This window comes from Aegilops tauschii, chromosome 1 (genome assembly GCF_002575655.3).
Source record: "Aegilops tauschii subsp. strangulata cultivar AL8/78 chromosome 1, Aet v6.0, whole genome shotgun sequence".
Taxonomy (NCBI): Eukaryota; Viridiplantae; Streptophyta; class Magnoliopsida; order Poales; family Poaceae; genus Aegilops; species Aegilops tauschii.
In genome coordinates, this window is record NC_053035.3 from 73973287 (window position 1) to 73999907 (window position 26621).

Sequence of the window (26621 nt, forward strand, 5' to 3'; positions counted from 1 at the left end):
ATAATGAGCAAGGTCCCTAGTTCACCACCTTCAAAGGTGTGACACAAGGGGGACCCATTGTCCATCTTTTGTTTTGAATTGTTGTTGATGCACTTGCTTTCCTCATTCACCAAGCCCGGAGAACAAGAGTGGTGACGGGGATAACATATCATCTCTAGGAAAATGGTTGGGCTATCTTGTAATATGAAGTGAAAACCCTACTCTTACATAGAGAATCTACAAAATCTATACGAACTAGTTCATTTAGCTTGGTAAGGACTCCCCCGATTTGAGGTAACCGTCGCTAGAGTAACTACTATGTAAACTTTTCATAAAACTCATATGTAGGAATAGCACTGCCCAATATAAAGATGGCACACTCTTTTTCCTGAAGGATGAATAAGAAAATGCTAGAAACTTATAATAAATCTTGTAGATTTTTGAGACAATTACCTAGACTAAAAGTTACCTTTCACAAAAGTGATTTTTTGGGTATTTGGTGCAAAATTAGATTCACTATGAAGATATTTTTACGTGTCAAGCTGGGCCATTGCCAATCAAGTATTTAGGCATCCCAATTGACTCTGCCAAGATCCTCTGCGAAGGACTAATAACCCATTGAAGATATGGTCGAAATGAAGTTGGAATTTTTACAAGAGTGTTAGGATCGAGTGTTTAAGGACTAGGAGCGAGGGAGGGGGTTATTCTTATGAAAAGTTCTAGATCAAATTTAGAAGGTTCATAATTTTAGAGCGACAATGTCTAGTTGTTTACTCCTCTGTCTTGCACTCGTGCAGACCATCTCCATCTCCGCAAGAGTTGTCCACTGGCCACACCTGGACGGCTGTCTCACGATCATCCACCTTGGAAAAATCGAATGAGTGAGGGCAAAAAAGGTTTTAGGGAGTGTTCGCATGAGTGCTTGCTGCTACTCGATGTTGAACGTACAACCAATTCCTCGATGACCTCTACATCAAGCCACTGTGTGGACGAGGAAAAACACCAACAAGAAAGCGGCTGCTCCTGCCGTTGTGTATGATTTTTAGCGGTTGTTGTTATGATCATTATCAATAACGTTATTGGCATATATAGATTTGTATGATTCTACATTGAACAATGCATCACTATAAACTGTAGTTTTTGGTATATGTCGTGGAATTGTCACGGCAGATGTCCTCGTGCAAGGACTTAGTCGTGGAGCCATCGCAACTAGGAAGCTTAAAGGGGTTAAACGGGACAAAGGACTCGAGGATTATACTGGTTCGGCCCCTTACGGTGAAGGTAAAAGCCTACTCCAGTTGAGGTTGGATTAGTTAGGGTTTCGATGACTAGGGAGCTAAACCGCTGTGCCTGGCTATCGATCTGATCTTCCTTGTCTTGAACCGCCGCGGGGTCATCCCTTTATATAGAGAGGTTAACACCCAGCGGCTCTCAGAAACCCGGCCGGCTTATAACAGTGTCCAGCTCGGACTCCTAACTATTCCTGCCTTACACTACAAGTCATGCCTTAACGGCGGTTTATCACTACAGGCCTTAAGCCGCCTAATGGCCTTAAGCCCATTACTGAACCGCCGTCCTCAAGCTTGATATTGGGCTTCATGGGATGATCGTCGTGACGTAACCCGGCCCCTCCTGGGCGGGTGACACCAGTAGTTATATCCCCAACATTAGGCCCCAGATTGATTTGAACCGGTTCATGTCAATCTTCAATACCTTAATTAAAAATCTTCTGGCTTCTGTCTGCGCAAAGGCTATAACCCGCGATGACGTCATCTTCTGGATTCTCTGTAACCCGCCGTGACGTCATCTGCCATTTATGCATGTTCTGCCCAACGTATCTCAACGGATCCTTATCTTAATAACTGTCCCGAAAATCGAGGCATCTCCACAGCTGGATAACCATGTCTTCAGCCTCCTCGTTTCTCGCGCCCATTCATCAGCCGTCTCTTATAAGTAGGCCCGGCCCTCAGGTCTTCGTCATTCTTCCCTTTCCATCGTCTTCCTCCTCTCGACACCTCAGAGCCCGAGCTCCGCCGCCGCCGCCGCGCATCCCGTCTGCACCAACCAAGGCCGCTGCATCGACCTGTCTTGACCAGAGAACCGCGGCGCACCTTCGCTGCTCATCAACACCAGTAAGTCCTCGCCGTCCCATATACTAGATCCGCATTAGGGTTCGCGAGTTCTTCTGTATTCTTCGTGGTTCCTCGCGATTCCTTCGCAGTTCTTCCACAACGGCCTCCTTTGATCTAAGAGTAGTGCACAACTTCGACGGTAGTCGTTTCACACCCATTTTCAATACTAGCAGATCCCTTTTGTTTGCAAAAAGACCTCATTTAGAGCTCTCGAACTTCTCTGTACCAGTTTTTAGGTCTAGAAATTTTTCTTTTCTGGACGATCGTTTGATCCAAAATAATCCCTGCAATCTGTGAAACTTGTTTGTGCAACACTTAGGCAAAAATTGCATCTGTTAGCCATGGCGGCTCATATCGCCGGCTTAAAAGAGGCCATGCTTAGCGAAATTTTCGGATCATTCATAATAGAGTTAAATAACTTAATTGCTCATGATATTCAAGGCGGCTTAAATAACCTGACACAATTAACCATATATCATTAGGCCCTTTTCATAAGCCGCCATCTTGAATACTGAACTGAAATTTTCCTCCGGCTTAAATTTGAACCGGAAATTTTATTTTGTCATAGGCTTCCATCTTTCACAATGCCGCCTAAGGCTCCCAAAGCACCCATCACATGCAACTGGGTTAGATCCAACGTCACCGACAACATCTTAGCTGACTTCGTGAAAACGAGTCACCTGCCAAAGAAAGAGGTCATGTCCTATCGTGCTCCTGACCCGTCAGAAGAAAGGCCTCAACCCAAGGATGGGGAAGTTGTCATATTTACTGATCACATGAACCGGGGCTTTGCTCCTCCCGGCTCAAAATTCTTCAGAGTTGTCATGCACATTTTTGATCTGCGACCTCAAGACATCGGACCCAATTCCGTGTCAAACATCTGCAACTTCCAAGTGTTCTGTGAGGTGTACCTCGGAGAAGAACCCAGCTTGCTACTCTTTAGGGAGTTATTTTACCTGAACCACCAGAATGAATGTGCCAACGGGCCTAGCTTGGAACTCGGTGGAATCTCAATCCAATGACGGAGAGATTGTCTCTTCCCTTATGCTGAGCTGCCAAGCCACCCGAAAGATTGGAACCAGACATGGTTCTACTGCCAAGACATTTCTCCGGCTGACGAGAACCCTCTGCCCGGCTTTCGTGCCCTACGTCTGGAGTTAAATCACCCCTTGCCAGACAAATTATCTCAAGCTGAACGTCAACCACTTACTCCCACCATAAACAAAGTCAGAGCTCTCCCGGGGAACGGCTTAAATGGCATTGATCTGGTCCGGGTCTAGGTCGCCTGCCGCCCCGGCTTGATGTGTGATTACACGGGCCAGAAGGATGATCCTCTTCGACACAGTCCAGACGACTTACCTGAGGACGTCATTGATGATACAACCAAGTCACTTCTGAACGAGAGCCTGGCGGATTGCGGGAGAGTGGGCTTAAGGCCTTTCTGCAAGACTAACCCGGCTCCAGCGGTAAACCATTGACCTAAATACTTCTCCTTCCATTTTAACGATTTTTTCTTAACTCACTAACCCTTGTTGTATTTTACAGGCTAATGATAAATTCTGGAAGGTCAAGTATGACCACGAAGCCGCCAAGAAAGCCAGAAAAGTTAAGAAAGCCGCCAGGAAAGCCGCTCCCCATAAGAAGGGGAATAAACCTAGCGCCTCGGACCTACTCCGTCTGGAAGACACCTCCGAGTCAGAGGTAGCTCTTAACTCTTTAGGCTCCTTTTTTAACCATCTTATTGACACGGATTATCAGCAGGAGGACACCGGAACGAGTCATGAAGTGAATGAAGAGGTAATTATAATTTCCTCCGACTCCGAGCCTTTGCCGAGACGGAAAGTCCGAAGAGTAACCCGGAAAGTAAGATTTTCACATCCTTTAGCTTATCAAGATCCTCAATTTCTTTTGAAGCGACAGATTTATGAGAGCCGGAGGCAGACCCGGACCAGCAAAGATGCATACCTCTCCTCCGGCTTACCTGAAGCATCAAGGAAGCGCCGGACTGAGGTTATCTCCGACTTATATTCTTTGTATCCTTTGGCGGGCGCCACTCATCAACCCCTTAATTCTTCCAACTCAAACTACCAGGGAACTTCGCCTTCCTCCGGCGACTCAATGCAGTCCAGCTTGCCGGCTTTCAAAACCGCTCCCGGGTAATGATGATCAGTTGATTTTATGCTTATCTTACTCATGTGTTTGCACTAACCCTTTGACTTGCAGTGTACAAGTGAAACCCAGCAAGAGGGCGAAGAAAAATAAGCCGGCCGAAGAGCCGGTCCTGGCTGAGCCGGAACTCAGAACGGCTTCTCCTGATGCCTCTGCTGATGAACCGTTGGTTGTGCCATCTGCTGATGCCACCACTGCTCCATCTGCTGAACAAGCTATGGAGAACCCGGAGATTCCCAGCCCGGCTCATCTAGATGATCCGGATGTTGAGATCATCCGGACTGAGTTTGTCGAACCGGGACGACCTACCGTGCTGGCCAAGTGCTCTGCCAAGGAAGAACTTCTAGAGCGCGGCCGGGCCAAGCTGGCCGTCACTGATTATGCTCATCTGAGCATTGAAGATATTGTCTCTGGCTATGTGAATCAAGTGCACAACAGCCGGGATCTGGAGATTGACATGGTGAAACAAATACAGCAAAAATCTGAGGCACAACTCTCTTTCTTACTCCATAGTTATACTTACCATGCCAGCCCCCAAGTCTATTACTTATGATAAGATATGTTATAGACTTAATACCGGCTTAGTAATCACTGCAAGAAAAACGGCTTACCTGATAGCACTCAAGTTCTGGTTTAATCAGCATATCTGAACCGGTCCTTAACTTGTTTAATCAAGTAGTTGAACAGCAATATGCATTAGCCCCCAAGTGCCAAGTACCTTTGCTTGCAAAGTGCTTGGGACTTATTTGCATGAACCGCCACTATAAATAGAGCTCTTCAGCATACATTAGCCCCCAAGTGCCAAGTGTCTTTGCTTGCAAAGTGCTTGGGACTTAATGTTACATTATAATCACCCTAACTGTGACCCGGAATTTATACAGGCCGCCGTCAAGGAATTTGAATCGAAGATCTTTGATTTAAAGAACCGCCTGAAGACTCAAGAAAATGAAACCCAAAAGGCCAACTCCAAGTTTGAAATCAGTGTATCTGCTCAAGAGAAACTGAAGAAGAAATTTGAAGCAGAGAGAAAAGCCTGGGCGGATGAAAAGGCGGCTTTGCTCAGCCGGGCCGAACAAGCGGAGGCTACTCTTGCTGGAACAGCCGCCGAGCTATCCGGCTTAAAACACCATGTTTCTCAGATGGTCTCTGCAATCTTTGGTAAGCTACTCTATAAGTGTTTAGCTAGCTTACATCTTTTCCAAAGAGCATCTCAATTATCATCAGCTTACCTGTCTTTGCAATGCAGGCCCTAGGAGCTCCAATCTTAATCAAAATGTGCTGACAAAATTGAAGGCGGTTTATACCTTGGTAGAGCAACTTTACACCGGGTCACAATGTGCCTTAGCCGTTGTGGCTCTGTCAAATGAAGTTCCCACTCACCTGGCGGATGTACTCAGGCGGCTTGCCGTACTTCCTCAACGCTTCCAAGAGTTGAGACGGGCTTCTGCAAGAGCCGGAGCTATAGCCGCTCTGAGCCGGGCCAAGGCGTTTCTACCAGAGCTAGACCCGGCCGACATCGCCCTTGGGTATCCCAGCTTGAAGGAAGACGGCACCCCCTTTGACCAGAAGGACTTCGCCGCTTGTGTGAAGAGCGTACGCCCTATGGCCACTTTGATTGGCAATGACACAGATCTTACCAAATATCAACCGGGCTATGACGCGGAGAATCAGAGAATCCCAACACCATGTTATGAAGCAGTCAGCCTGATTCCTCCAACTCGTAAGCATACCTTCGCCCCTGAAGTTGACCCGGCCGGTTTAATTGATGATGAGGCTCAATTTGAAGCCTTGAGTGGCATTGACTGGAAATCATCAACCTTCCAGGTCATGGAAACAGCCGGAGGAGCGGAGAGGAATGACCTAGAAACCTCAGGCCAACAACGCTCTTGATCTCACAGGCGGCTCATGGTTATGTCTTAAAAGACGATGCCTCACCTTTTGGACTCGGGGAGTCATGTAATAGAGTAGGACAAACACTTAATTTTGTCGTGCCATCGCGCACGTGTGTAGCGCTCAACATTGTTTAAGCTGCCCTTTTATATTCTTCCGAGTTATGTTTGATCCTCTGTTTTCCTTATGTTTAAAGAGCTGTCTCTAACTGTCCTGCATAGAAAAACAAATCACAAGTCCCTTGGCGGCTTACCGCACGGAGAGTCATACACTTTTCATATAACCCGGAATCATAACAAACCGGTCCTCCATTATATCCTTGAGACAACCATAACAGCATACCTGTGATCCTTCAAGTACACCTCCGGTTTATGTGATCCGAATAATGAGTAAAAAACCTCACTATGTAATATGATGCTTGTCATGTGCGATCAACTTTATTGACCAAAGTTAAGCCAGTGGAGTAGAAACCACACTTGAACACTTTAGATATAATCAAAAGAACTTGTTTGCAACAAAGAGACTTCAAAAATTTGGAGGCTTCTGATTCGAATACGACTAGAGAACCATCCCAAAGGGGTTCAGCTAAGATTCGAATACGATCATACAGCCCCCAGTGGCTTTGGCGTTGCCGATCAAGAGGGTATCGACAGCTATGTTCTCTTTGGTTCGAATACGACCTATGTTTGAACAGGAAGCCCCCAAATGATCTTGAGAGTTGTTTAACGACGCTGATTCGAATACGATCTACGTCGGTTCCCAAAGGGGGTTGAGCCATGATTCAAATATGATCAAGAAACTCCCCAGTGAGCTCGGCAATATGCCAATCGAGTGGGTATCGACAGCTATGTTCTCTTTGGTTCGGATATGACCTATGTTTGAACAGGAAGCCCCCTGTGATCATATATTTAACGGCTAGATTCGAATACGATCATAAGCCGGATCAGCCTCCAAGTGATCATGTCATATCATAATGAAAATAACAATGACACATTTACCTTTGGATGGGAAAAAAGGACAGAGGTCCTGCTTTATTATTCATCATAATATATACTTGGCTATAGAAATATGTACATTACGAGAGCCGGTGGCTCAGGTGTAATAAGGCCGCAGCTGAGCTATATTCCACGGCCGGCGGGTCTCCTCCTCCGACTTACGTGAATCTTTGTGCTCTCGAATATCGATGAGGTAGTATGACCCGTTGTGCAAGTTCTTGCTGACCACAAAGGGCCCTTCCCAAGGTGGGTATAGCTTGTGTGCATCTGTCTGATCCTGGATGAGCCGGATCACCAAATCACCTTCCTGAAAGGTCCTGGACTTAACCCGGCGGCTGTGATAGCGGCGCAAGTCTTGTTGGTAAATCGCCGAGCGAGCTGCTGCTACGTCACGCTGTTCGTCCAGCAAATCAAGAGCATCTTGACGCGCTTGCTCATTGTCCGCCTCGACATAAGCCGCCACTCGAGGCGAGTCATGACGGATGTCGCTAGGGAGAACCGCCTCAGCTCCGTAGACCATGAAGAAAGGCGTGTAACCCGTAGACCTGTTAGGAGTAGTATTGATGCTCCATAACACAGAGGGTAACTCCTCCACCCAACAACCCGGCGTCCGTTGCAAAGGGACCAAAAGCCGGGGCTTGATGCCCTTCAAGATTTCCTAATTGGCTCTCTCAGCTTGACCATTGGATTAGGGGTGAGATACTGATGAAACATCAAGCCGAATATGCTCTCGTTGGCAAAATTCTTCCATGGCGCCTTTAGACAGATTAGTACCATTGTCAGTTATAATGCTGTGTGGAAAACCAAAGCGAAATATCACCTTTTTTATGAACTGAACCGCCGTGGCTGCGTCACACTTGCTGACTGGTTCTGCCTCAACCCACTTTGTGAACTTGTCCACCGCAACCAAGAGGTGGGTCTTCTTATCCTTGGACCTTTTGAAAGGCCCAACCATATCAAGCCCCCAGACTGCAAACGGCCAAGTGATTGGAATCATCCTCAACTCTTGAGCCGGCATGTGAGCACGTCTTGAGAACTTCTGGCAACCGTCACATTTACTGACTAGGTCCTCTACGTCAGCGTGAGCCGTCAGCCAATAAAAACCATGACGAAAAGCCTTCGCCACAAGGGATTTCGAGCCGGCATGATGGCCACAATCCCCCTCGTGAACCTCTCGTAAAATTTCTTGACCCTCCTCAGGGGAAACACAACGCTGAAAAGCCCCAGTAACACTGCGATGATGTAGCTCGCCTGTCGGGTGGTAGGTGCGACATATGCCAACGGGTGGCTTATCATTGTGGGAGCCAGTAAGACGTCGCCGGTGCCTGGAAACGGGATGAGGCGAAGACATGCACGCCGGTGAATCTTACCCAGGTTCGGGGCTCTCCGTGGAGATAACAACCCTAGGCCTGCTCTGCGGGGTCTCCGCATGATCACTAGATCAAAATGAGTAGCTACAAACGCTCCTTGAGCTGTCGGGTTGGAGGGAGAAGAAGGGCAAGGCTAGCTCTCCTTTTCTCTCTATGTGGTGTGTGTAATTCTATGAGACCAACCCTTTGCATGGGTGCCCCGGGGGGTTTATATAGGCCTACCCCCCAGGGGTACAATAGTAATCCGGCTGGGTGCGGGTCCCAGCCGTCAGTGTCTGTGTTCGCCGGCTTCTCCGCCGGCCATTGGGGCCCGCTGACTGGTGGGTCCTGCCGGCTGCCGGCCTCTTGGTCGATAGGCCGGCCCCACCGCCTAGCGGTCTTGTTGGCGCCTGGTTACTGTTGCCTCACCCCTGATGACGAGGGCTTTGTCGAGGTAAGCGTGGCTACAGCGCCGCCGCCTTGCGGGCTCTCACTGTAGCCTCACTTCGTCTTGTCTCCTTAATGAGGCTCGTGTTTCGAGGGAGGGAGGTAGCCGGCTATTGGGAGCCGGCTACGCCCCCGGCCGACTAGGGGAGGCCGGGCCGCCTTCGAGCGTCTCTCTGGCTAAAGGGGCCCGCCGCCCGCGGGCTGTACTGGCGTCTGTCGTGGGTGACGTCAAGGTCAACATGGCTACAGTGCCGCGCCGGACGGGAGATGGCTGATCCGTACGGCGCCCTATGGCCATGCCGGCTCCGGGATTCGGGGGTAGTGGGCTGCACTGCAGCCACGCCCCGTCTTATCACCGTTATGTGGATGCAGTCTTGGTGGGTGCGGTCTTGGCCGGCTTCTGGGAGTCGGCATTCTTCATGGCCGGCTTCTGGGAGTCGGTCCTCTTGGGGCCGGCTTCTGGGAGTCGGTCCTCTTGGGGCCGGCTTCCTGGAGTCGGCCATCTCGTAGCTTTCTTGGGGAAGGTTTCTGAGACTGGGTCGCCTTCTGGAAGTCGGCCCTAGGGATAGTCGGCCAGGGGAAGGCGGCCCTATGCTTTGTATGCTTGAAGGCTTGAATGGCTTGATAATTTTTGAAGAGCCAGGGGGAGTCGGTTAGGCTACCCGTGGCCATTTACTCCGACATCGCCATTGATAATTATCATTGACTTAGACCGCCGGGTTATCTATCTGGCCAAAGTTTCATCCTCAGGCAAGTCTCCCCGGGTCATGTAAGCCAAGTATGGCACTGTCCAATCTGGGATGACGTGAAGAGCCGCCACCAACTGTGCTTCTGGGTCAGGAACAGCCAAGTCTTCCTCTGTAGGCAACTTGACAGAAGGGTTATGCAGAATATCCAAGAAAGTATTAGGTGGCACCGGCTTACGCTGAGAGCCCAGCCGGCTTAAGGCATCAGCCGCCTCGTTCTTTCTGCGGTCAATGTGCTCCACTTGATAACCCTGAAAATGCCCGGCGATGGCATCAACTTCACGGCGATAAGCCGCCATGAGGGGGTCCTTGGAATCCCACTTGCCTGATACCTGTTGAGCCACCAAATCTGAGTCGCCAAAGCATCTCACCCGGCTTAAGATCATCTCCTTAGCCATCCGAAGACCATGGATCAAGGCCTCATACTCAGCTGCATTGTTAGTACAGGGGAACATCAACCATAGCACATAACGAAATTTGTCACCTCGAGGGGAAGCTAAAACGACTCCAGCCCCCGAGCCCTCCAACTGCCTGGACCCGTCGAAGTGAATAGTCCAGTATGTGTTATCTCGCCTCTCCTCAGGCATCTACAGTTCTGTCCAGTCGTTGATAAAGTCTACCAATGCTTGAGATTTGATAGCAGTGCGTGGCACATACTTTAAATCATGAGGCCCAAGTTCAATGGCCCACTTAGCAACTCTTCCGGTGGCTTCTCTGTTTTGGATGATATCTCCTAAAGGAGCAGAACTAACCACAATGACGGGGTGGCCCTGGAAATAATGCTTAAGCTTCCGGCTTGCCATGAACACCCCATAAACAAGCTTCTGCCAATGTGGATATCGTTGCTTGGACTCAATGAGTACTTCGCTGACATAGTAAACCGGCCGCTGAACCAGATGTTCCTTACCCGCCTCCTTGCGCTCCACCACGACGGCCACACTGACGGCTCGTGTGTTAGCGGCTACATACAACAATAAGGGCTCCTTATCGACAGGAGCAGCAAGGACTGGCGGCTCAGCTAACTGTCTTTTCAAATCCTCAAAAGCAGTATTAGCAGCATCACTCCAGACAAAGTCATCTGTTTTCTTCATCATTTGATACAGTGGTATGGCTTTTTCGCCCAACTGGCTTATAAACCGACTCAAAGCAGCGATGCGACCCGCCAGACGCTGGACGTCATTTATGCACGCCGGCTTAGCCAGAGAGGTGATTGCCTTGATCTTCTCCGGGTTAGCTTCAATGCCTCTGTGAGAAACCAGAAAACCCAAGAGCTTGCCTGCAGGAACACCAAAAACACACTTGGCCGGGTTAAGCATCATCTTGTAAACCCGGAGATTATCAAAGGTCTCTCTCAGATCATCTATCAAGGTCTCCTTCTCCCTGGATTTTACCACAATATCATCCACATAGGCGTGAACATTGTGCCCAATCTGATTATGAAGACAATTCTGCACGCAACGCTGGTAAGTCGCCTGTGCACTCTTGAGCCCAAAAGGCATAGACACATAACAGAAAGCTCCAAAGGGAGTAATGAACGCCGTCTTCTCTTGGTCCTTAACAGCCATTTTGATCTGATGGTAACCAGAGTACGCATCCAAAAAACTCAAACGCTCACAACCTGCCGTAGCATCAATAATTTGATCAATACGAGGGAGAGCAAAAGGATCGGCCGGACAAGCCTTGTTTAAATCCGTATAATCTACACACATACGCCAGGTGCCGTTCTTTTTGAGTACGAGCACCGGGTTAGCTAACCATTCGGGATGAAAGACTTCCACAATGAACCCGGCCGCCAAGAGCCGAGCTACTTCCTCACCAATGGCCTTCCGCCTCTCCTCATTAAACCGACGGAGGAATTGCCTGACTGGCTTAAATTTTGGATCAATATTAAGAGTGTGCTCAGCGAGCTCTCTCGGTACACCCGGCATGTCAGAAGGTTTCCATGCAAAGATGTCCCGGTTCTCACGGATGAACTCGATGAGCGCGCCTTCCTATTTAGGATCCAGATTGGCGCTGATGCTGAACTGCTTAGATGAGTTACCTGGAACAAAGTCAACAAGCTTAGTCTCATCGGCCGACTTAAATTTCATTACCGGCTCATGCTCCGTGGTTGGCTTTTTCAGAGACGTCATATCGGCCGGGTCAACATTATCCTTATAAAACTTCAACTCCTCTGTCGCACAAACAGATTCAGCGTAAGCAGCGTCACCTTCCTCGCACTCCAAAGCTACTTTTCGGCTGCCGTGAACCGTAATGGTCCCGTTGTGACCCGGCATCTTGAGCTGCAAGTATACATAACACGGCCGTGCCATGAACTTGGCGTAAGCCGGCCGCCCAAATAGAGCATGGTACGGGCTTCTGATCTTGACCACCTCAAAAGTCAGTTTTTCCGCCCTTGAGTTGTACTCATCTCCAACTGGATACGCCGACTTACCAGGCACCACGCCGTGGAAAACAGTATTGGACTGGCTGAGGTTTTTATCGGTTAATCCCATACGACGGAAGGTCTCATAATAGAGGATGTTGATGCTGCTGCCCCCGTCCATGAGCACCTTAGTGAATTTAAACCCTCGAACCTGAGGAGCCACCACCAAAGCCAGGTGACCCGGATTATCAACCCGGGGAGGGTGATCCTCCCTACTCCACACAATAGGTTGCTTAGACCATCGCAAGTAACGTGGAACCGCCGGCTCAACAGCGTTCACAGCCCTTTTATGAAGCTTCTGGTCTCGCTTGCACAAACTGGTAGTAAACACATGATACTGTCCACTGTTGAGCTGCTTTGGATTGGTCTGATATCCCCCCTGCTGCTGCTGATTACCCTGGCCAGATTGCTGGTTGAAACCCCCTTGGTTACTTTGAAAGTTCTGAAAATTGGAACTAAACCGCCGCCCGGGCCATGAAAGCCGCCGCCGCCTGAGCCACCACCCTGCCCATTGTTGCCATTGAAAGTGTTGGAATTTTTGAAAGCTTTCATGATTGCACAGTCCTTCCATAGATGAGTGGCTGGCTTCTCCCTAGAACCATGCCTTGGACAGGGCTCATTCAACAATTGCTCAAGCGTCGGGCCTGATCCGGCGGATCGGGGAGGTGGTCTCCCCTTACGTCGGTGGTTGTTACCTTGCGCATTGGCGTTGGCCACAAATTCCATACTGCCATCAGCCTTACGCTTATTACTTCCCTGGTTCGCCGGGTTATGCTGAGGGCCCTTGCCGTTGCCATTCTTCTTTCCCTTCCCTGTCTTTTCCTCATCAGACGCGAGATCCTTGGTACTATCAGAGTCGGCGTACTTGACCAGAGCCGCCATCAGCGTACCCATATCATTGCAATCGCGCTTGAGCCGCCCAAGTTTCATCTTTAGGGCGCAAAACGACAATTTTGCTCCAACATCAAGACCGCAGAGCCGGCATCCATCTTATCAGATGAATGTATTATCTCTTTGACCCGGCGTACCCAATGGGTTGTAGACTCGCCTTCTTGCTGTTTGCAGTTAGTCAAATCCACAATTGACATAGATTGCCTACATGTATCTTTAAAGTTTTGGATGAACCGGGCTTTTAGCTCTGCCCATGACCCGATGGAATTGGGCGGCAGTCCCTTCAACCAAGTGCGGGCAGTCCCATCCAACATCATGGTGAAGTATTTGGCCATTGCCGCTTCGCTGACCTCCAACAACTCCATAGCCATCTCGTAGCTCTCAACCCATGCTCCGGGCTGTAAATCAGCCGTGTAATTAGGTACCTTCCTAGGTCCTTTGAAATCCTTGGGCAGACGTTCGTTACGGAGAGCCGGCACTAGGCAAGGGACGCCTCCGGCTCTTGTAGCCATGCCTGCCTCAATAGAAGCCGTCGGGTGAACTGGAAAAGGCTGGTAAGCCATCATCTGAGCCGCCTGCTCAGCTTCCTGACGCGCTTTGTCTTGATCTACCGCATTAAAGGCTCCATTATGCGCCGGGCCATGCCCCCCAGGAAAGTCATGGCGCCGGACGTTGCTTGAGCCGGTCGCCGACGCCATGTGTCTGCTATAACTCGGACTCCGGTTTTGACGAATTGCCTGTCGAGGGGTCGAATGAATCCTATCCCGGCTATATGAATATGCCTCCTGCTGCGCCAAAGCCGTCTGAAGAAGTTCTCTGACTCTGCGGGTTTCGACCGCCGTTGGGGAGTCACCCTCAACCGGAAGAGCCGCTAGTCGTGCTGCTGCAGCGATCATGTTTTCCAACGGGTTAGAATAATGACCCGGTGGTGTTGGCACGTACGGAGGCGGTGCAGTATTCACACGGGGAGGCCCCATCACTGGTGGCTGAACCAGCGTTCCCACCCCGGGTGCTGTGATATGATTCATCTCTGGCGGGTTGCTAGGCCCTGCACCGGGTGTGTTGAAGAGGTTGCGAGGGTCATAAACCGGAGGGAGCCGAGATTGAGCTTTCTGATACCTCCTTCTCATGACCTCATTGGATGCGTTCTGATCCATCATGAGCCGGAAAGACCGCGCCTGAATAAACTGAGCCTGGGCATCCAGAGCCGCCCGCTCTGCAGCCATCCTAACTCCTTCCGCTGCTAGGTCTTCCTTGGCCTGCGCTATGTCCAATTTTAGTTGTGCTATTTCTGCATCATGTTGAGCTTGATCCGCCGGGACGACCGTGGCAGTTAACAGGGCCGTCATCTTATCTGTGAGATCCATTAGCACCTGAGCCGGCGAGTGCACAGGGCCTCCTGCCCCAGCGGCGGGGTTTTGAACAGGTTGTGTGCCGGCCATGAATATTCCAATCCGGCTTGGCGGCTTAAAGGGGTCCGGAATACTGTCGCCATCGGAACAACCCCTGAGCCTGCCATCTTGAAGTTGATACAACGAGTTGGTCTCTTCTGTGGACGACTCGCCGTCAGAGCGGGCAGCCGTCTCATCGCCAGATCCAGATCCTTTAGAGAGTCCTCCATGGACGCATCCCACGAAAGCACGCTTCAAGGAAGGCAGAGTCCGGGCGGGTCTCGCACGCTGAGCCGTCTCGACGAGGTCGGTGCAGAGGTCCGGCTCAGGGCCCGGCTCGCCAATCTTGCCAATGAAAACGTGGATTCCGCCGAAGGGGACCCGGTACCCGTACTCGATTGAGCCGGCGTCGGGGCCCCAGCCTGCTTCGTCGATGTAGAGCTTGCCACGACGACTCTTGGTCATCCGGCCCACAACGTATCCCTTGAGCCCTTTGAAGCTGCCCTTCAAGAACTCAAATCCACCGTGCGCTGGCCCCACGGTGGGCGCCAACTGTCGTGGAATTGTCATGGCAGATGTCCTCGTGCAAGGACTTAGTCGTGGAGCCATCGCAACTAGGAAGCTTAAAGGGGTTAAACGGGACAAAGGACACGAGGATTATACTGGTTCAGCCCCTTACGGTGAAGGTAAAAGCCTACTCCAGTTGAGGTTGGATTACTTAGGGTTTCGATGACCAGGGAGCTAAACCGCTGTGCCTGGCTATCGATCTGATCTTCCTTGTCTTGAACCGCCGGTGGGTCGTCCCTTTATATAGAGAGGTTAACGCCCAGCGGCTCTCAGAAACCCGGCCGGCTTATAACAGTGTCCGGCTCGGACTCCTAACTATTCCTGCCTGACACTACAAGTCATGCCTTAACGGCGGTTTATCACTACAGGCCTTAAGCCGCCTAATGGCCTTAAGCCCATTACTGAACCGCCGTCCTCAAGCTTGATATTGGGCTTCATGGGATGATCTCGTGACGTAACCCGGCCCCTCCTGGGCGGGTGACACCAGTAGTTATATCCCCAACAGTATAATAAAATGGCTTGATTTATATTCATCATTTAATTATCTTGTCTATTTCTATATTAAACAAATAAAAAAATTACCTTCAACATTTGATGGCAAGTTGTTGAACCACTGGTTTGTCGTTGTATTGTCACTCAAGAGGACCAGGAGCACCAAAAGTTAAGCCTGAGAACCCCCGACAAAAAAATCAGTTAACACATCATCGCCACCACCACCGCCAAGAAGGATCGATGCACATGTTTACAATTCGGTGGATCTGAAGCCAACGGTATGTGGGATCAAATACAACATGCCCTGTTGTGTGAACCATGACATCCACACCAACACGAAGATAAAGTCGTGAGAAATTTCTTGGGACACAATGATACTGAGAAGACAGGGTCAAAGATACACCAATGTATCAAACTGCACTTAATGTGGATACATGGTCTTTCCTCACCCCCCACCCCACACACCCCTTGGTGTCTGAGAGGTGGTCGGAGGCAAGGGGAACCAACCGAACATGAGCGGGAAATGGAGGCTACCTCCTCCAATGGCTAGGTTAGAACTCAGTGAAAGCTTGTTACTGGAAAACAGTAGATTGCTATGTGTTATCAAATATTTAAACTTGGAGCCCTTGAATCTTCGTGGATGCCCACCATATGAATCTTTGGATGGGTTGATGTTAGAAAGAAACCTAAATGTTAAGCATCTCATGTCAACCAGAGGGTTTTTTCTCAGCGAACGTGCTGTGACATGTTTAATTTTCGTGTACAAATTTCAAAGCAAGACATATGGCAATCACTATTCACTCCCACGCACCCCTATGAGTGAACTATGAGCCGACGATACTAAACGGTTCGCTCAGGATGGCAATTTGAGCGAACACACCTGGCATGGCAATTTTGTATTTTTAGAGCACGTCAATTTTCATCGGTCCCCTTTGATGTAGTGTGTCAATTTTCTTCTCCCAGAATGGCAAATCCTGAGCAAGTTTTTTTATTAAAAAAGAATCATTTTTTCTAGGCTGGCAAATCTCTATGTTGCATCATGGCAAATCCCTGAAAACGCATAACAAATACTTTGTTGCAATATGGCAAATCCATGACAATTTTTCTGCTAGCATGGCATTTTTTTCTTTACAATATGACAAATCTTTATACAATGGCATGGTAAATATATTTATTTTAGCATGGCACTCTGGAGCGTTTGCTGGGAATGATTTTTTAAGCGAACACTCCTAGATTGCGTCGTTCGTTCGGATGACCTCCTGTAGGAAATGATAATTCGCTCCGGTGACCTTCATGAGAAAACGCCAGCGTAATATTAGGGTCAAGAAAAGAAGGAAAGTCGAAGGATGACAATCTGGGTACTCTCGTACTAAGAAAACTTTTGTACTACGCCAGCGTAATAACAATTCCCGTGTTTATTTACCCTATGTGATTTTGTTGCTCTCATGGTTCTGCATCAAGAGAATGAACACAGCCTAGTTACGTATATCTATCTAAACTTGACATGATTGACCCGAGCTCGATGGCCGCAAGTACCGGTGTATATTTGCGGCAGGTGACTAAGCATATATTTGTGGAGTGATCTCAAAACAATGTTGAAAAGATGAGGATAAGGCCATAAGGGGTTCCATGTAGCTCGACGTCGACCACAACTTTCTGATATCTGCGGCTGGAGAACCGAACAGAATTAACCGTCAACTATACGTCCAGGAAAAATAAAGGGAAACACTTCGTGCCTCCCATAAACGTACACTATATATAGATGCCTATTTTTGCTCTCCCTTTGACCTTCTCTCCAACCAGAACTAATCAAACGCACTATCGTCCATACATGCAGCTAATCCTGCTCTGAACCACTTGTATCCAAACCGTCCCGGCCTATAAATCAAGCCATTTCCCTTGCGTTTCATCATCAAGCGCAATAAGATCAAAGCAATAAGCTCCATCTCGCAGCAAAGTGAAGAATAAACCATCTGGGTCCAAGCTCAACTACCAATCTACGATGGAGATGAAGAAGATCGCCTTCGCCGCCCTCATGGTCGCCGCCTCGGCCACCGCCGTTGTGGCCTCCGAAGCAGCACCCGCCAGCGACGCCAACACCGTGGCAGCCGCCCCCGCCGCGGCCCTCGCCGCCGTCTCCTTCATCGCATATTTCCTCTACTGATGGGGACAAGGCATGAGGGAGATTGATATTAGCATCACCTCAGTTGCACCCGCGCATGCATACATGCGAACAATGCGGTGTTGGCTTTTTCTCTAATTTCATTTCATTTGTAATCCGATTATGTGAACTGGTGATGATACGAGTTATTTGAATATATATAATTTTCATCCTGTCATATACATCAACCAGTGCATTTCTTGATATTTATCTCATTTATTTGAATATATAATTATGAGGGCAGCACAAGATCGACACGCCCACACACATGCCATGAGGGCGGTTTTCACACCACAGCATGGCCACACCAAACTCGTCCTGTCATAAAAAATATCAGATCTAACCCGAAAAAACAAATCAGATCTATGACGGAGATCACTCTGATAAATCTTACTTGCACACAAACTTTGTGGCTGGTCAGATTTAAATGTGCAAACGTGTGCACGTTTTATTCATTGAAATGAAGCTAGCATACGTCATAAATCATGAGGCATACTCTGCTTCCCAAAATGCAAGCCTCATTAGTTTTGTCCTAATTCTTTTAGTTTGACCAAGTCTATAAAAAGTGTCGATGTCTAATATCAAATCAATACACTATGAATACATATTTCATGATGTACCTATTGTATTGATGTTGATATCTATTAATTTGGTCAAACTTAAGAAAATATGAATTAGAACAAAACAAATACTCACATGACTTATTGTTAGAGTATACAGAGCATTGCTACACACTTATATTTTCGGGAGAAGATGAGTTTGGACTCTAAGGCGAACATGTGTGGCTATCATAGATCAGTGTTCAATTTGTAGATTGAATCCAGATGGATAACTACCCAAGATATGTCTTACCAACACAAAGATGGTCAAACTTAAGAAGATATGACTTAGAACAATACAAATATGACTTATATTTTGGGAAGAAGAAGAGTTTAATCCCCAAGGCGTTCCAATCGTAGATTGAACATGGATGGACAATCTATGCAAGATATGTCTTACCAATACCACACATGGTCAAACTTAAGAGCATATGTCGTAGAGCAATAAAATATTACTTATATTTTGGGAAGAAAATGAAGATTTGAGCCCCTAACGTGAACACGTGTGGGTGTCCTACATCAGTGTTCAATTCATAGACTGAACATGGATGAACAACCTACACAAGGTATGTCTTACAAATACCAATGGGTCCACGCACTAAATATCTTATTTGAGTAATCTTGATTTGAGTTGGCGATGGGTAGTCATACTACCATCTCCATAAGTCTTGTATATCGTATACATGTTGCATTGATCTACTTGGCACACCCATGGGCACCCTAAGGAAATCCTGACAAGTACTTGGCAAGAGACCGCGAGTTCTGCTCATGTACGGTCTGAAGACCTACTCGGAGAAAATGAAGTCTCCAATACCTCGACTATGCAATAATGCCAATATCATGCGAGAGGATCCAAGTTCTACACACGTCATAACCAGAAAACAGAAGCCAGAAGCCAGACTCATATATCGCATCTTGCCCCGATCGTCTATCGATCATACGCTGTCAAGTTATCTATTTCAAGCTCTTTCACGTATAAGCATGATCGTCTATCGATCACAAGTCATTTATGTTAGGGACCCAAAACTCAATAAAAGTCATGTCAAGAGACCCCTGGTGACCTGAGATGTCGTTTCACTACCCCAAAAAAAAATCGTGCGCGACTAACATACTGCTAAGGGGCACCGCTGAAATTATTCTCCACGAGACTATTTCACATGTTCAATTGATTTGCTCCTCAATTTCATGTCATGATGTTCTATTTATATCATTTCCTACCATATGTTCTACCTAATTCGACGATGCACATATAGAATACCAAGGAAAGAATGAGGACATCATTGGAGAGGTGGGGATCACTTTTGTTTTTATGGCATGGGAATGACCATTTAGTTGTAGAGCCGTGGATCTTTCTTGTACTGAGAAGAATGTCATCATTAGAGCGAGCACTTTGACTCAAGAATAACTTCTTTATCTAGAATGTATTTTCAAAACCTATGCATGTATGTATGGACACGTTTCATGAAATTTAGTAAAAAAAATCATATCCTTAGGTTATAAAAAAGTAAGGTTTTGTAGGGAAAGGCAATCATTCTATCGATTTAGGACAAGGGGAAAACAGAATATAGATGTTATTTACATGAGAAATTTTTGACTCTCTCACCGTAGAACAATTGTTCAATAGTATTTTCATTAATATAAAATTTATGTACAAAGGAATATTATAAGGGGTGGTGAATCACCCAATACCAGTTTTAGGTAACATCAAATAAATTAGATGTACTGTTCAATCCAGTGATCTATCTGGTCGACTTTGGCTTGGTTTGACCTGAGCTTGATATGCTGTAATCCTTCCTGCAGATAGAATTTCCATGAGTTCAAGTGAGGAGGTGCAGCTCTGAATATCTTGTCATTCCTGAGCATCCAGATACTCCAGCAGCCCATTATAATGATCTCCATTGCAATGTCCTTAGGTAACAAGGTTTGTGTCAACATAATTTCATCATATGCCGAAATGCCTCTCTGTCTGGTGGGGAGCAAGTTGCTCCAACAACTAAGTGAAAATTGGCAGTTCCAGAATAGGTGGATTAATGTTTCTTGTGTTGCATCTGCACATAGAGCACAATTGTAATCAGGTAGGTGCATGTTCCTTCTTTGCAGTAGATTCCTTGTGCTAACTCTGTCATGTAGAAGCATCCAAAAGAATATCTTGTGTCTGAGTCTGCAATTGGTCTTCCATAGTTGGCTGAAGATGGTGTGAGCTTCAGTCTTCTTAGTGATATTTTTGTACATCTTCATTGATGAGTAATTTGTTGATGCCCAGGTGTATCTCCACTGATCCTCATCATCAGTCTGCATATTGCTATGAATCTGATCTTGTAGCAGATTGAATTGACTGAATACTTGCTGGGAGAGTGGACTGTGGAAAAGCTGATTAAACTCATGTTGCTCATATATCTGTCTGAGTGTGATTTGCTTGTTGATGACAAAGGAGAAAAGTTCAGGTAGCTTATGTTGCAGTGGCTTATCCTATTGGGGAACGTAGTAATTTCAAAAAAATTCCTACGCACCAAGATTATGGTGATGCATAGCAACGAGAGGGGAGAGTGTTGTCCACGTACCCTCGTAGACCATAAGCGGAAGCGTTATGACAACGTGATTGATGTAGTCGTACGTCTTCACGATCGACCGATCCTAGTACCGAACGTATGACACCTTCGCGATCTGCACACGTTCAACTCGGTGACGTCCCACGAACTCACGATCCAGTAGAGTGTAGAGGGAGAACTTCGTCAGCACGACGGCGTGATGACGGTGATGATGAAGCTACCGGCGCAGGGCTTCGCCTAAGCACTACGACGATATGACCGAGGTGGATTATGGTGGAGGGGGGCAACGCACACGGCTAAGAGATCAATGATCAACTTTTCTGTCTATGGGGTGCCCCCTCCCCCATATATAAAGGAGTGGAGGAGGGGGAGGGCCGGCCCTCTACAATGGCGCGCCCTGGGGAGTCCTACTCCCACCGGGAGTAGGATTCCCCCTTCCATGTAGTAGGAGTAGGAGAGAAGGAAGGAGGAGAGAGGGAGAAGGAAACGGGGGCGCCGCCCCCCCTTCCTAGTCCAATTCGGACCAAAGGGGGAGGGGGCACGCGGCCTGCCCTGACCGCCCCTCTCTCTCTGCTAAGGCCCATATGGCCCATTAAACTCCCCGGGGGGTTCCGGTAACCCCCCGCTACTCCGGTATATGCCCGAACTCACTCGGAACCCTTCCGATGTCCAAACATAGTCATCCAATATATCAATCTTTATGTCTCGGCCATTTCAAGACTCCTCGTCATGTCCCTGATCATATCCGGCACTCCGAACAACCTTGGATAGATCAAAACACATAAACTCATAATACCGATCGTCACCGAACGTTAAGCGTGCAGACCCTACGGGTTCGAGAACTATGTAGACATGACCGAGACACGTCTCCGGTCAATAACCAATAGCGGAACCTGGTTGCTCATATTGGCTCCCACATATTCTACGAAGATCTTTATCAGTCAAACTGCATAACAACATACATTGTTCCCTTTGTCATCAGTATGTTACTTGCCCGAGATTCGATCGTCGGTATCTCAATACCTAGTTCAATCTCGTTACCGGCAAGTCTCTTTACTCGTTCCGTAATCCATCATCCCGCAACTAACTTATTAGTCACATTGCTTGCAAAGGCTTATAGTGATGTGCATTACTGAGAGGGCCCAGAGATACCTCTCCGACAATCGGAGTGACAAATCCTAGTCTCAATCTATGACAACTCAACAAGTAACATCGCAGACACCTGTAGAGCACCCTTATAATCACCCAGTTACGTTGTGATGTTTGGTAGCACACAAAGTGTTCCTTCGGTATTCGGGAGTTTCATAATCTCATAGTCATAGGAACATGTATAAGTCATGAAGAAAGCAATAGCAATATACTAAACGATCAAATGCTAAGCTAACGGAATGGGTCAAGTCAATCACATCATTCTCTAATGATGTGATCCCCTTCATCAAATGACAACTCATGTCAATGGCTAGGAAACTTAACCATCTTTGATCAACGAGCTAGTCAAGTAGAGGCATACTAGTGACAATCTGTTTGTCTATGTATTCACACATGTACTAAGTTTCCGGTTAATACAATTCTAGCATCAATAATAAACATTTATCATGATATAAGGAAATATAAATAACAACTTTATTATTGCCTCTAGGGCATATTTCCTTCAGTCTCCCACTTGCACTAGAGTCAATAATCTAGATTACACAGTAATGATTCTAACACCCATGGGGTCTTGGTGCTGATCATGTTTTGCTCGTGAGAGAGGCTTAGTCAACGGGTCTGCAACATTCAGATCCGTATGTATCTTGCAAATCTCTATGTCTCCCTCCTTGACTTGATCTCGGATGGAATTGAAGCGTCTCTTGATGTGCTTGGTTCTCTTGTGAAATCTGGATTCCTTTGCCAAGGCAATTGCACCACTATTGTCACAAAAGATTTTCATTGGACCCGATGCACTAGGTATGACACCTAGATCGGATATGAACTCCTTCATCCAGACTCCTTCATTTGCCGCTTCCGAAGCAGCTATGTACTCCGCTTCACACGTAGATCCCGCCACGACGCTTTGTTTAGAACTGCACCAACTGACAGCTCCACCGTTCAATATAAATACGTATCCGGTTTGTGACTTTGAGTCATCCAGATCAGTGTAAAAGCTTGCATCGACGTAACCATTTACGACGAGCTCTTTGTCACCTCCATAAATGAGAAACATATCCTTAGTCCTTTTCAGGTATTTTAGGATGTTCTTGACCGCTGTCCAGTGATCCACTCCTGGATTACTTTGGTACCTCCCTGCTAAACTTATAGCAAGGCACACATCAGGTCTGGTACACAACATTGCATACATGATGGAGCCTATGGCTGAAGCACAGGGAACACCTTTCATTTTCTCTCTATCTTCTGCAGTGGTCGGGTATTGAGTGTGACTCAACTTCACACCTTGTAACACAGGCAAGAACCCTTTCTTTGCTTGATCCATTTTGAACTTCTTCAAAACTTTATCAATGTATGCGCTTTGTGAAAGTCCAATTAAGCGTCTTGATCTATCTCTATAGATCTTGATGCCCAATATATAAGCAGCTTCACCGAGGTCTTTCATTGAAAAACTCTTGTTCAAGTATCCTTTTATGCTATCCAGAAATTCTATATCATTTCCAATCAACAATATGTCATCCACATATAATATTAGAAATGCTATAGAGCTCCCACTCACTTTCTTGTAAATACAGACTTCTCCAAAAGTCTGTATAAAATCATATGCTTTGATCACACTATCAAAACGTTTATTCCAACTCCGAGATGCTTGCACCTATCCATAAATGGATCGCTGGAGCTTGCACACTTTGTTAGCATCCTTTGGATCGATAAAACCTTCAGGTTGCATCATATACAACTCTTCTTCCAGAAATCCATTTAGGAATGCAGTCTTTACATCCATTTGCCAAATTTCATAATCATAAAATGCATCAATTGTTAACATGATTCGGACGGACTTAAGCATCGCTACGGTTGAGAAGGTCTCATCGTAGTCAACTCCTTGAACTTGTCGAAAATCTTTCACAACAAGTCGAGCTTTGTAGACAGTAACATTACCATCAGCGTCAGCCTTCCTCTTGAAGATCCATTTATTCTCGATGGCTTGCCGATCATCGGGCAAGTCAACCAAAGTCCACACTTTGTTCTCATACATGGATCCCATCTCAGATTTCATGGCCTCAAGCCATTTTGCGGAATCTGGGCTCATCATCGCTTCCTCATAGTTCGTAGGTTCGTCATGGTCGAGTAACATGACCTCCAGAACAGGATTACCGTACCACTCTTGTGCGGATCTTACTCTGGTTGACCTACGAGGTTCGGTAGAAACTTAATCTGAAGTTACATGATCATTATCATTAGCTTCCTCACTAATTGGTGTAGAAGTCACATGAACAGATTTCTGTGATGAACTACTTTCCAATAAGGGAGCAGGTATAGTTACCTCATCAAGTTCTACTTTCCTCCCACTCACTTCTTTCGAGAGAAGCTCCTTCTCTAGAAAGGATCCATTCTTAGCAACAAATGTCTTGCCTTCGGATCTGTGATAGAAGGTGTACCCAACAGTCTCCTTTGGGTATCCTATGAAGACACATTTCTCTGATTTGGGTTCGAGCTTATCAGGTTGAAGCTTTTTCACATAAGCATCGCAGCCCCAAACTTTAAGAAATGACAACTTTGGTTTCTTGCCAAACCATAGTTCATAAGGTGTCGTCTCAACGGATTTAGATGGTGCCCTATTTAACGTGAATGCAGTCGTCACTAAAGCATAACCCCAAAACGATAGCGGTAAATCAGTAAGAGACATCATAGATCGCACCATATCAAGTAAAGTACGATTACGACATTCGGACACACTATTACGTTGTGGTATTCCCGGGTGGCGTGAGTTGCGAAACTATTCTGCATTGTTTCAAATGAAGACCAAACTCGTAACTCAAATATTCTCCTCCACGATCAGATCGTAGAAACTTTATTTTCTTGTTACGATGATTTTCCACTTCACTCTGAAATTCTCTGAACTTTTCAAATGTTTCAGACTTATGCTTCATCAAGTAGATATACCCATATCTGCTCAAATCATCTGTGAAGGTGAGAAAGTAACGATACCCGCCGCGAGCCTCAACATTCATCGGACCACATACATCAGTATGTATGATTTCCAACAAATCTGTTGCTCGCTCCATTGTTCCGGAGAATGGAGTTTTAGTCATCTTGCCCATGAGGCATGGTTCGCAAGTACCAAGTGATTCATAATCAAGTGATTCCAAAAGTCCATCAGAATGGAGTTTCTTCATGCGCTTTGCACCAATATGACCCAAACGGCAGTGCCACAAATAAGTTGCACTATCATTATCAACTCTACATCTTTTGGCTTCAATATTATGAATAAGTGTATCACTACTATAGAGATTCAATAAAAATAGACCACTCTTCAAGGGTGCATGACCATAAAAGATATCACTCATATAAATAGAACAACCATTATTCTCAGATTTAAATGAATAACCGTCTCGCACCAAACAAGATCCAGATATAATGTTCATGCTCAACGCTGGCACCAAATAACAATTACTCAGGTCTAAAACTAATCCCGAAGGTAGATGTAGAGGTAGCGTGCCAACCGCGATCACATCGACTTTGGAACCATTTCCCACGTGCATCGTCACATCGTCCTTAGCCAATCTTTGCTTAATCCGTAGTCCCTGTTTTGAGTTGCAAATATAGCAACAGAACCAGTATCAAATACCCAGGTGCTACTGCGAGCATTAGTAAGGTACACATCGATAACATGTATACCACATATACCTTTGTTCACCTTGCCATCGTTCTTATCCGCCAAATACTTGGGGCAGTTCCGCTTCCAGTGACCAGTCCTTTTGCAGTAGAAGAACTCAATCTCAGGCTTAGGTCCAGACTTGGCCTTCTTCACTTGAGAAGCAACTTGCTTGCCGTTCTTCTTGAAGTTTCCCTTCTTCCCTTTACCCTTTTTCTTGAAACTGGTGGTCTTGTTGACCATCAACACTTGATGCTCCTTCTTGATTTCAACCTCCACAGCCTTTAGCATTGCGAAGAGCTCGGGAATTGTCTTATCCATCCCTTGCATATTATAGTTCATCACGAAGCTCTTGTAGCTTGGTGGCAGTGATTGAAGAATTCTGTCAATGACACTATCATCAGGAAGATTAACTCCCAGTTGAATCAAGTGATTGTTATACCCAGACGTTTTGAGTATATGCTCACTGACAGAACTATTCTCCTCCATCTTGCAGTTGTAGAACTTATTGGAGACTTCATATCTCTCAACCGGGCATTTGCTTGAAATATTAACTTCAACTCCTGGAATATCTCATATGCTCCATGACGTTCAAAACATCGTTGAAGTCCCAGTTCTAAGCCGTACAGTATGGCACACTGAACTATCGAGTAGTCATCAGCTTTGCTCTGCCAGACATTCATAACATCTGGCGTTGCTCCTGCAGCGGGTTTGGCACCTAGCGGTGCTTCCAGGACGTAATTCTTCTGTGCAGCAATGAGGATAATCCTCAAGTTACGGACCCAGTCCGTGTAGTTGCTACCATCATCTTTCAACTTAGCTTTCTCTAGGAACGCATTAAAATTCAACGGAACAACAACACGGGCCATCTATCTACAACAACATAGACATGCAAAATACTATCAGGTACTAAGTTCATGATAAATTAAAGTTCAATTAATCATATTACTAAAGAACTCCCACTAAGATAGACATCCCTCTAATCATCTAAGTGATCACGTGATCCATATCAACTAAACCATGTCCGATCATCACGTG